Source organism: Pan troglodytes, chromosome 2 (genome assembly GCF_028858775.2).
Source record: "Pan troglodytes isolate AG18354 chromosome 2, NHGRI_mPanTro3-v2.0_pri, whole genome shotgun sequence".
NCBI classification, from domain to species: domain Eukaryota; kingdom Metazoa; phylum Chordata; class Mammalia; order Primates; family Hominidae; genus Pan; species Pan troglodytes.
Genome location: NC_086015.1, coordinates 39,263,705 through 39,273,896, shown reverse-complemented (window position 1 = coordinate 39,273,896; position 10,192 = coordinate 39,263,705). Strand labels below are relative to the sequence as shown.

General features: G+C 36.5%; 1 non-coding gene across 1 annotated transcript; it reads left to right on the top strand.

The window, feature by feature from the left end:
• Positions 1-962: 962 nt before the first annotated feature.
• On the top strand, positions 963-1,069 carry LOC112208766 (U6 spliceosomal RNA). Its single transcript, XR_002943340.1, has one exon. It is a non-coding gene; the product is annotated as a U6 spliceosomal RNA (small nuclear RNA).
• Positions 1,070-10,192: the final 9,123 nt, after the last annotated feature.

Genomic DNA, 10,192 nt, shown 5'->3' with positions numbered 1-10,192 from the left:
GAACACATGACCTACACTAGCAGTCAGTAAAAACTATGGCCCAGGGCACTGTTTCATGCGCTGAGAATATAGAGGTCAACAAATGAAACAAACCTCTTCAGTCATGGGGCATGCATTTGAATGAGGGCAGGGGGTGGCTGACAATAAACAAGCATACAAGTAAATAATGAGATCATTTCAAAAAGTGATTCATACTGAGCAGATCAAGTGATACAAAGTGACCACGAGGAGCAACACCCTTGGGTTAGGTGTAGGAAAAGCCTTTCTGAGGTGATGGCACTGAGCTGAGACCTGAGTGATGAAAAAGAACAAGATGTGCGAAGTTCTTGGAGGAAGAAAGGACCTTGACTTGTCCTAAAACCATAAAGAAGACTTGTGTGGTTGGAGCAAAGTAAGTACTGTAAAGAGATGAGGCCCAGGCTAAATGTTTGTGAGACTTCTGATCAATGATAAACTGTATTCTTTCATTTCCACAGTGTCTCATAGAAGAAAATGATAATGATTCAATGTTGCTTACTATTTTTTGGAGTGTTAATGATTTATGTTGGTTGCAGTGCAAGCATGAATGATTTTTACATCAATGCTGAGAAAATTAAGAACTTATGATTAAAATGAAAAAAAAAAGAATCATTTAGATACCAGGTTGAAATATTTCTCCTAACTCATATTCACCCGTATCAAGCCATTTAAGGTGGCAGAATTAAGCCAGATCTTAAAATCCCCTAAACCTAGTGACATGAACAAGCATAAGGCAAAACAAAACCAAAAACTCAAAGACTAAATGATCAAGCAATGAACAGGGCTGATAAATTGAACATGGGCAAAAATAAATTTTATGATATAAACACATTTCCTTCTATATTTTTAGTAAGGAAAATTATTGAGTGTAGGTGGATAGTGGGGGGTTCTTAAGAAGAGAAAGATTCAGCACTGAAAAGTCTCATTAAGAATCAACAACTTGGGGGCTTACTTTGATAGCACATGTACTAAAATTGGATACACAGAGAGAAGATTAGCACAGTTCATGTGCAAAGGTGCCACACAAATTCATGAAGCATTCTATATTTTTTAAATGAGAAAAAAACTTGAATAGCCATTTCTCCAAAGAGGAAATACAAATGGCCTACAGGCATATGAAGAGATGTTCAACATTACTAATCATTATGAAAATGCAAATCAAAGCCACAATGAGGCTAACATCTCACCCATTAGAATAGCTACAAGAAAAACAAAACATAAACAAAAAGAATACACAGAAAATAACAGTTGTTGGTGAGCTTGTGGAGAAATGGTGCACCCATTCTAGAAAACAGTATGGAGGTTACTCCAAAAATTAATGATAGGTATTATAAGATCCAGCAATTCTACTTTTGGATGGATAGGCAAAAGCATTGAAAGCAGGATTTTAAAGAGGTATCTGAATACCATGTTCATAGCAGCACTAAAATAGCCAAGGAGTGAAAGCAAACCAAGCATTTGTTATGGATAAATAAATAAATAAAATGTGGCATATGTGCGCAATGGAATATCATTCAGGAAAAGGAAAAAAGAAATAAATTTTGACACATGCTACAATATGGATGAACCTTGAGGACATTATGCTAAGTGAAATGGCCCAGTCATAAAAAGGCAAATGCTGTAGGATTCCAGTTATATGAGGTATCTGGAATAGTCAAATTCATAGATACAGAAAGTGAAATGATGGTTGCCAGGGGCTGGAAGGAGGGGAAAATAGCGAGTTGTTGTTAAATGAGTATAAAACTTAAGTTTTGTAACATGAAAAAATTGGAACATTTTGCAATAAATGCGAATATTTTTAACAACACTGCTGAACACTGTACACTTATAAATGGTTAAGATGGTAAATTTTATGTTATGTATTTTTCCACAATCAAAAATAAAGCACTTGTAGAGAGGAAGGAGACAGTGTCAACAGAACAGAGCAGAGGCTATGACATGGAAGATCAGATTGAAAAGCTAGGGATTTTTGACTTGTTAAGACCTCATAAAAATGTCATGCAGATTTAAAGGATTTCTTGCTCCTCAGGTGAGGTGAAAAGATGAAGAACATAGAAAATCTTGCCCTCTGCAACTAGTTGGATTGAAAGACTGATTTAAAAATGTTTTCTCTGACTTTTAAGAAAGGACAAATGCTAAATACTCTTACACAGATTCTTTTCTTCCCCTTTCAATTTTATTGAGAGATAGCAACTTGAAATTAGCAAAAGGTAACAATACAGCAACTTACGATTTGACTCTGCTTTATGGTAGATGAGCAAGTTCACTTACGTTGTTTGATACAGTGTTATCAGTCCCACTTGAAAGATAAACCTTGAGGGTCCAGAGATTGAAGAAAGATAAGTGGTAGGAATTAATAGTGGAGGAATTAAGTAATTGTCTATTCCTGTCAGGGTCTAAAATTTGAGTACTTGATATGACAGCACCATATTTTTTTCTATAACTTTCATTAGAACCAATCTTCTCTATGCATCTACTCATTCTCTGGAAATGCAGAGAATAAAAGATGCCAATTCATGAGAAGCAGCTATCTATAAACTCAGTTAAACCATCTCCTTTCTAAACTGCCCACTTAGAGTTCATTCTTTACTGCTTTCCTCGGCATTGCTATCATCAAAGACTTCATAAATGGCTGTGCTGCAGCAGATAGAGGGCTGCCCTGGATTTACGAGAAGACCTAGATTCATTACCTGGCTAGGCACTTGCCAAGAACATTAGCGTGGACAAGACACAGTCACTGCAATTGAGATTCCTCATCTGTAAAACGACTCCATGTACCTCCTCAGCTTGTTGCAACACTTAAATGAAGTAACATATGTGCTTGCACTCAAGCAGTAAAACACTAGACTAATGTAGGTTATAATTGTTGTACTAGGTTCCTGTAAATCTGAGAGGAAGCATCTTAACTAAGAGTCAGGGATTTCAAAGTACACTGTGTTTAAAAGTCCTAAAAATAGAGTTTTTCAATGCAGCATTTCTTGAAATAAAACATTCCAATATTAAAATATGAAGATATTCCTTTAGCAAATAGTAGGAAATGTGACAGCTCTTCTGCTCCAGAATATTCAGTGTCCTGGGTGTTAAATTCTTTTTTTTGGTTCATCAACTTTTATTTTAAGTTCTGGGGTACATGTGCAGGATGTGCAGGTTTGTTAAATAGGTAAACGTGTACCTGAGTGTTTGCTGCACAGTTCAACCCATTACCTAGGTATTAAGCCTAGTGTCCATTAGCTGTTCTTCCTGATGTTCTTCCTCTCACTACGCCTCCAACAGGCCCCAGTGTGTGTTGCTCCCGACATGTGTCCATGTGTTCTCATTGTTCAGCTTCCACTTACAAGTGAGAACATGCGGTGTTTGGTTTTCTGTTCCTGTGTTAGTTTGCTGAGGATAACAGCTTTCAGCTCCATCCATGTCTCTGCAAAGGACATGATCTTGTTCCTTTTTATGTCTGCATAGTATTCCATAGTGAATATGTACCACATTTTCTTTATCCAGTCTATCATTGATGGACATTTGGGTTGATACCATGTCTTTGCTATTGTGAATAGTGCTGCAATGAACATATGCATTCATGTATCTTTATAATAGCATGGTTTATATTCCTCTGGGTAGATAGTAAAGGAATTACCAGGTCAAATGGTATTTCTACTTCTAAACTTTGGAGAAATCACCACACTGTCTACCACAGTGGTTGAACTAACTTACATTCCCACCAACAGTGTAAAAATGTTTCTGTTTTTCTACAGCCTCACCAGTACCTCTTGTTTCTTGACTTTTTAATAATAACCATTCTGACTGGTGTGAGATGGTATCTCATTGTAGTTTTGATTTTCATTTCTCTAATGATCAGTGGTGCTGAGCTTTTTTCCATATGCTTGTTGGTTGCATGTATGTCTTCTTTTGAGAAGTGCCAGTTCATGTTCTCTGCCTGCTTTTTAATTCTTGTACATTAGTTAAGTTCCTTATAGACTCTGGGTATTAGATCTTTGTCAGATGGATAGATTGCAAAAATCTTCTCCCATTCTGTAGGTTGTCCGTTCACTCTGATGGCAGTTTCTTTTCCTGTGCAGAAGCTTTTTAGTTTAATTAGATCCCATTTGTCAATTTTGGCTTCTGTTGCAATTGCTGTTGGCGTTTTCATCGTGAAATCTTTCCCCTGCCTATGTCTTGAATGGTATTGCTTAAATTTTCTTCTAGGGTTTTTATAGTTGGGGTTTTACATTTAAGTCTCTAATTCGTCTTGAGTTAATTTTTGTGTAAGGTGTAAGGAAGTGGTCCAGTTTCAATTTTCTGCCTAGGGCTAGCTAGTTCCCCCAAGCACCATTTATTAAATAGAGTCTTTTCCTCATTGCTTGTTTTAGTCACGTTTTTCAAAGATCAGATGGTTCTGAGTGTGTGGTCTTATTTCTGAGCTCTTGATTCTGTTCCATTTGTCCATGTTTCTGTTTTTGTACCAGTAGCATGCTGTTTTTGTTACTGTACCCCTGTAGTATAGTTTGAAGTTGGAGAACATGATGCCTCCAGCTTTGTTCTTTTTGCTTAGGATTGTCTTGGCTATACAGGCTCTTTTTTTGGTTCCAAATGAATTTTAAAATAGTTTTTTTCTAATTCTGTGAAGAATGTCAATGAGAGTTTAATGGGAATAGCATTGAATCTATAAATTACCTTGGACAGGATGGCCATTTTCACGATATTCATTCTTCCTGTCCATGAGAATGGAATGTTTTTCCATTTGTCTGTGTCCTCTCCGATTTTCTTGAGCAGTGATTTGTAGTTCTCCTTTAAAGGATCCTTCACTTCCCTTGTTAGCTGTATTCCTAGGTATTTGATTTTCTTTGTAGAAATTGTGAACGGGAGTTCGTTCATGATTTGGCTCTCTGCATGCCTGTTGTTGGTGTATAAGAATGCTAGCAATTTTTGCACATTGATTGTTTATCCTGAGACTTTGCTGGAGTTGCTCATCAGCTTAAGAAGCTTTTAGGCTGAGATGATGGGGTTTTCTAGAAACAGGATCATGTCATCTGCAAACAAACGTAATTTAACTTCCTCTCTTCCTATTTGATTACCCTTTATTTCTTTTGCCCGATTGCCCTGGCCAGAACTTCCAATACTTTGTTGAATAGGAGTGGTGAGAATGGCCATCCTTGTCTTGTGCTTGTTTTCAAGGGGAACGCTTTCCAGCTTTTGCCCACTGGGTATGATTCTGACTGTGGGTTTGTCATTTATGGCTCTTATTATTTTGAGGTGTGTTCCTTCAATCTAGATGTTAAATTCTTATAGAGAAATGTTTTTCTCCTTTTTTAATCACAAGAAATTATAAGCTAAAGTTATAGAATTTCACGGTTGAGTCTCTACATATTTAATTGCCTATAACAATTAAATAATAAAAATCCTGAGGTTGAGAGATTTGGTATTACTTAATGCTAGAAGATCAGAGGCCAATTTGGATTCCAATTATTTCTGTAGGTGATTTTGATCAAGCTCTTAAATGTTTAAACTTCATTTTTTTAATCTGTTGAAGTATGGGAGATTTGTTCCTGTTTCAGTTTGAATTCTTCAAAAACAGTGGATGCAATGGACATGGATTTGGATGCAGTTAGTTTAAGAAAGAGATAATCACAGCAAGTAAAGAGAAGAATATAATGAAACAGTGCAGGGAGAAAAGGCAATAGAAGATGCATCCCTGAGCTAGTTTCTGTGGTAGACATCTGAAGCTTAATCCCTCTGAGGATTGTCCAAGAACCCACATAGAATGCATCTTAAAATGATCCTTCTAAGGAAAGGAAAGCTGAAGTATCTATCTACGGATTCCTGTCTCCCATTGGTTGAGAATTGCTCCCAATCTGCATCTGTACGCAGGCTGAGTGACTTTCCAAGGCTTCGGAGACAGTCTGAAAGGCAGGAAAACAGAGAGATACCACAGCACGTTTGTCTCAGGAGGGGCTGGCGACATGCACTGAAAACAGATGTACCTATTCAATGTGGTGCAGGCACAAAAAATGTTGGTTGCCATGAAGATTAAGTAAATTAATATATGGATGTATTTAGAATGATGGTGCTTGGCTCATTACATAAAAGCCGTAACAACTTGGGCTTTTATTAGACTAAGACCTTTGTTGATGGGCATTACTAGCTTTTAGGAACTTTGCTCTGACTGCCTGATACTCTTTTATTTTCTATGACTTCTTTTCTGTATTCTATTGCTGAGTATATTTTTCTATGTTTTGCATATATATGCCTGTGTGTGAGCATGATCACTCTTCCCATTAGCATATTTTATTATCTATGTTGTATTATTTAAATGGCGTCTTGTTTGAAACAGATTAAATGCTTCATTCAATTTTGCATAATTGTATAGACCTAAAATGATCTTATGTATAGAAAGATGCTTCGTAAATATTACACATTTTAACATATTTTTAAAGTGAATGTCTTTCAGTTGCCCTCACCACAAAGTTTTACCAGTATTTAAAACACATTGGCCTTATTACTTCAATGAAAATTCAAATTCACAGCTCCCATTAGCATTGCAGAGAATTTCTGGCCTAGTTTCCCTGGATATTAATGGAAGTTCAGATCTCTTTTAATGAGCTTAATAGGGAAGAATTTTGGTATTCAAATAAACTACTTCCCCTCTCTTAGCCTAGGGCCAAAGAGAAAACAGTTACCATTATAAACTGGTCAGATAACTTCAAAGAGACTTAACTGCCAGAAAAGCCATTAAAGACTGTATAAACAACAAATGCACAGTCATTTCTGGTGCAATTTGCAACGTGAAATTTAACTTTTGGACATACTTGTCTCGGTTTCCTCCTACCTTACTGATAATCTATCGAATGCACTTTTTTATGTCCTCGTTATCCCTTTGGTTTTTAAATTTTGGACATCAAGACTCAGCCTTCTCTCCTCGACTTCAGGTGCATGTAACTAAATATGTTCCTAATATCTCCACTTTGATGGTGTAGTAGATTGTAAAAAAAAAAAAAAAAAAAAGTTAAAAAAGGTACTAAATCCTTCTGCTTTTGCATCCCCCTTTGCTATGCAGCATTTATTTGATGATCCCACCTAGAGAATTAATCTTCTTTGTGACTTGATTTTACCAGTTACTTGCAGTGGAAGGGACATTATGGGAGTTGTAAGCCAAAGGCTCAAAAGACCTTGCAGTTTCTACTCTTTATCTCTCTTGCTGCTCTGAGACTTCCATGTGAAAAAAGCCTGGACTATCTTGTAAGTGGGCAAAATCATGAAGAGGAGATGTGATCAATCCATAAGGGGTCTCCTAGGTCAACCAGTCCCCAATTAATCCATCAGTCTATTCCACCCATGTGAGTGACCCTAGGTGAGGACAGGTGAGCTACTTAGCTGAGTTCAGCTCAAATTGCTGATACAGAGATTCATGATCAAATAAGCCATTAAGTGGTGTTGTGGTTTGTTACATAGTAATAGATGTTTGATACCAATGTTGAATAAACATCACTAATTTAGCAAATACAACAAGGAACCCTTGTTTAACCCCCTGAATGTAGTACTTCACAGTTTCCCCTTTATCAGTAATTGGATATTTGAATCATTTAATTTCTCAAGCCAGTAACCTTTCAGTCATCTTTTCAAACTTTCTTTTTTTCTCTCATGACCAAACCATCAATAAATCCTGCCAACTATTTTTTTTTTTTTTTTTTTTGAGACAGAGTCTTGCTGTGTCACCCAGCCTGGAGTGCAGTGGCGTGATGTCGGCTCACTGCAACCTCTGCCTCCCAGGTTGAAGCAATTCTCCTGCCTCAGCCTCCTGAGTAGCTGAGATTACAGGTGCATGCCACCACGCTCAGCTAATTTTTTTGTATTTTTAGTAGAGACGGGATTTCACCATGTTAGCCAGGATGGTCTTGATCTCCTGACCTCGTGATCTGCCTGCCTTGGCCTCCCAAAGTGCTAGGATTACAGGTGTGAGCCACTGTGTCCTACCCAACTCTTTTTTTAATGTAAAAAGCTGAACCACTTCTCACTCTTCTCCATTGCTTATATCCTGGTTTGAGGCATTATCATCTTTCACTTGGATTATTGCAATTAAATCCCATGTTGCTTTCCTGCTTCTGCCTTGATCCTTTGCAGTCTATTTTCCTCATAGCAATAAGAATGACATTTTAAATAATAAATTATGCCATGTTATTTCTCTGATAAAAAATCATTCAGTGAAACAGTTTTGTGGTTCCTCTTAAAGTTAAACATACAATTACTTTATGACCCAGCAACTTCACTTCTACATATATATCCAAAGTAATTGAAAATAGATGTTCCAACAAAAACTATGGATGAATGTTCATGGTAGAAATATTCGCAATAATTATTTCTCACGACATAAGTCAAAAACAAGAAAAGGTATAATATCTGCAGTCTAAGCAAGAGAAGGAGGGCTCTTACTTAGGTATATACCTGGAAAAATGCTGAAAATTGCTTCTGGTTGGAATGAAGAATCCCATCTAATGTATAAGCAGTTATAATCCAAACCTACCTCAGGTTGTAGACTTGTATTAATCATTTCACATGCAACCTTCTTCTATGTTTTTCTTCCTCTATCTTTTGCCTGCTATGCTGATAAAGACACTATATAAATTCCCCAAGATATTTATATGTTTCTTTGGACAAAATCTGCTTCTTCCATGCTTTGGTATGTATGTCAAAGGTAAGTCAGTAAGTCATTTGTAGACAGGTAATCACCTAGCTCCAAGCTCAGGGAGAATGATGCTGCAGGTACCGACAGGGCATGGGATTTATTAGAAATGGACTCTAGTATTTTCAGGAATCCTCCTTCTATCTAGAAACTTCCCTCTACCTTTAAGACAATTTAATTTGTTTGACTAAATATCTAGAATTTCAAGCTCTAATTTAAAATAACTAGTGTCATTTACACGTGCCCAGCTTCTTGAATTTTTAAAATCTCTACATTAAACAAAATGTTTCAACTCTTGAAGTAGCTCTTGTGTATGGTGGAGCTTATATAACATTCTGTGTATCAACAGAGCTTTGCTTCAATCCCAGGCCTGAAGCTGATCTGAATGCTGATCAACACACCACCTATGAGCATTTCATACAGAAAGAAGAGCAGCTAATGTACCTATTGATTTGCAACCACTTATTTTATATATGCATGTGCAGGTCAATTCTTCATTGAAAAGTACACACTGCCTTAATTTGACAATTTTTCTCTTGCTTTTAAATTACTTCAAAAGAAAGAGAAAAGAAATCTTTATCAAGCTCTTAAACATCTGTGCTGTATGTACAACAGGCAGATTTTTTATGGATTTAGCTAATTATTGGCTCCTAGAATATACAAAAACAACAAATAAATTGTTGGAACAAAGGAGCAAAGGTACTTTGTCACATAACAATAAGCATCCAATAAATATTTAAATAAATAAAAAATGTAAAGCTGACTTTTGCCATAACAACTAGGCATTCAAAAAACATTGGATGAATGAATAAATGCAAGAATTAATGGAGTATTAAGTTAGTATATTTCTTTTGATCTGAGATCGTTCTCCTGACTTCCTTATTTTCATACATAATAACTATCTCTGTGGCAAAACTTACACTCAGAAGCCAGTAGCAAGTATCTTCATATCCATCAATTCACCAATTTAGCCATTCATTTATTCAATTATATATTTGTTCAACTAATTTAATTGTTGAAAAATGATGTACTGAGCACTGATGGTCCCAAACACTATTTTGAATGCTGGGAATCAAGGAGCATGAAACTAACAATGGTGGTGCAGCATGTCAGCTAATTAAATGAGGGAAAGTATAAACTGTATGAAATCTCACAGCAGGGACATCTAATCCTCACTTGGGGAATCAGGTCAGCCTGTCAGCATCAAGTAACATTTTTAACTTCCATTTGCAAAGTGAGTAGGAGTTAGACAGGTGAGTAAAAGTGTTGGATGGGAAAGGATGTTTCAGACAGAAGAACAGAAAGAATATAACATATTTTGTCACATTGGGTTATTAAAAGGAATTCACTATGGATATAGCACAAAACTCCATGAAGGCTCAGTGTTTAAACTGGACCTCTTTGGGAGCAAACCAGGGGCTTTACAAACCTTATTAAATCTGGTCGTTATACAGAAGTGTTGGCATTCTGGAAAGAAGAGCATCAATGACTCGCAGTTAGGATTTA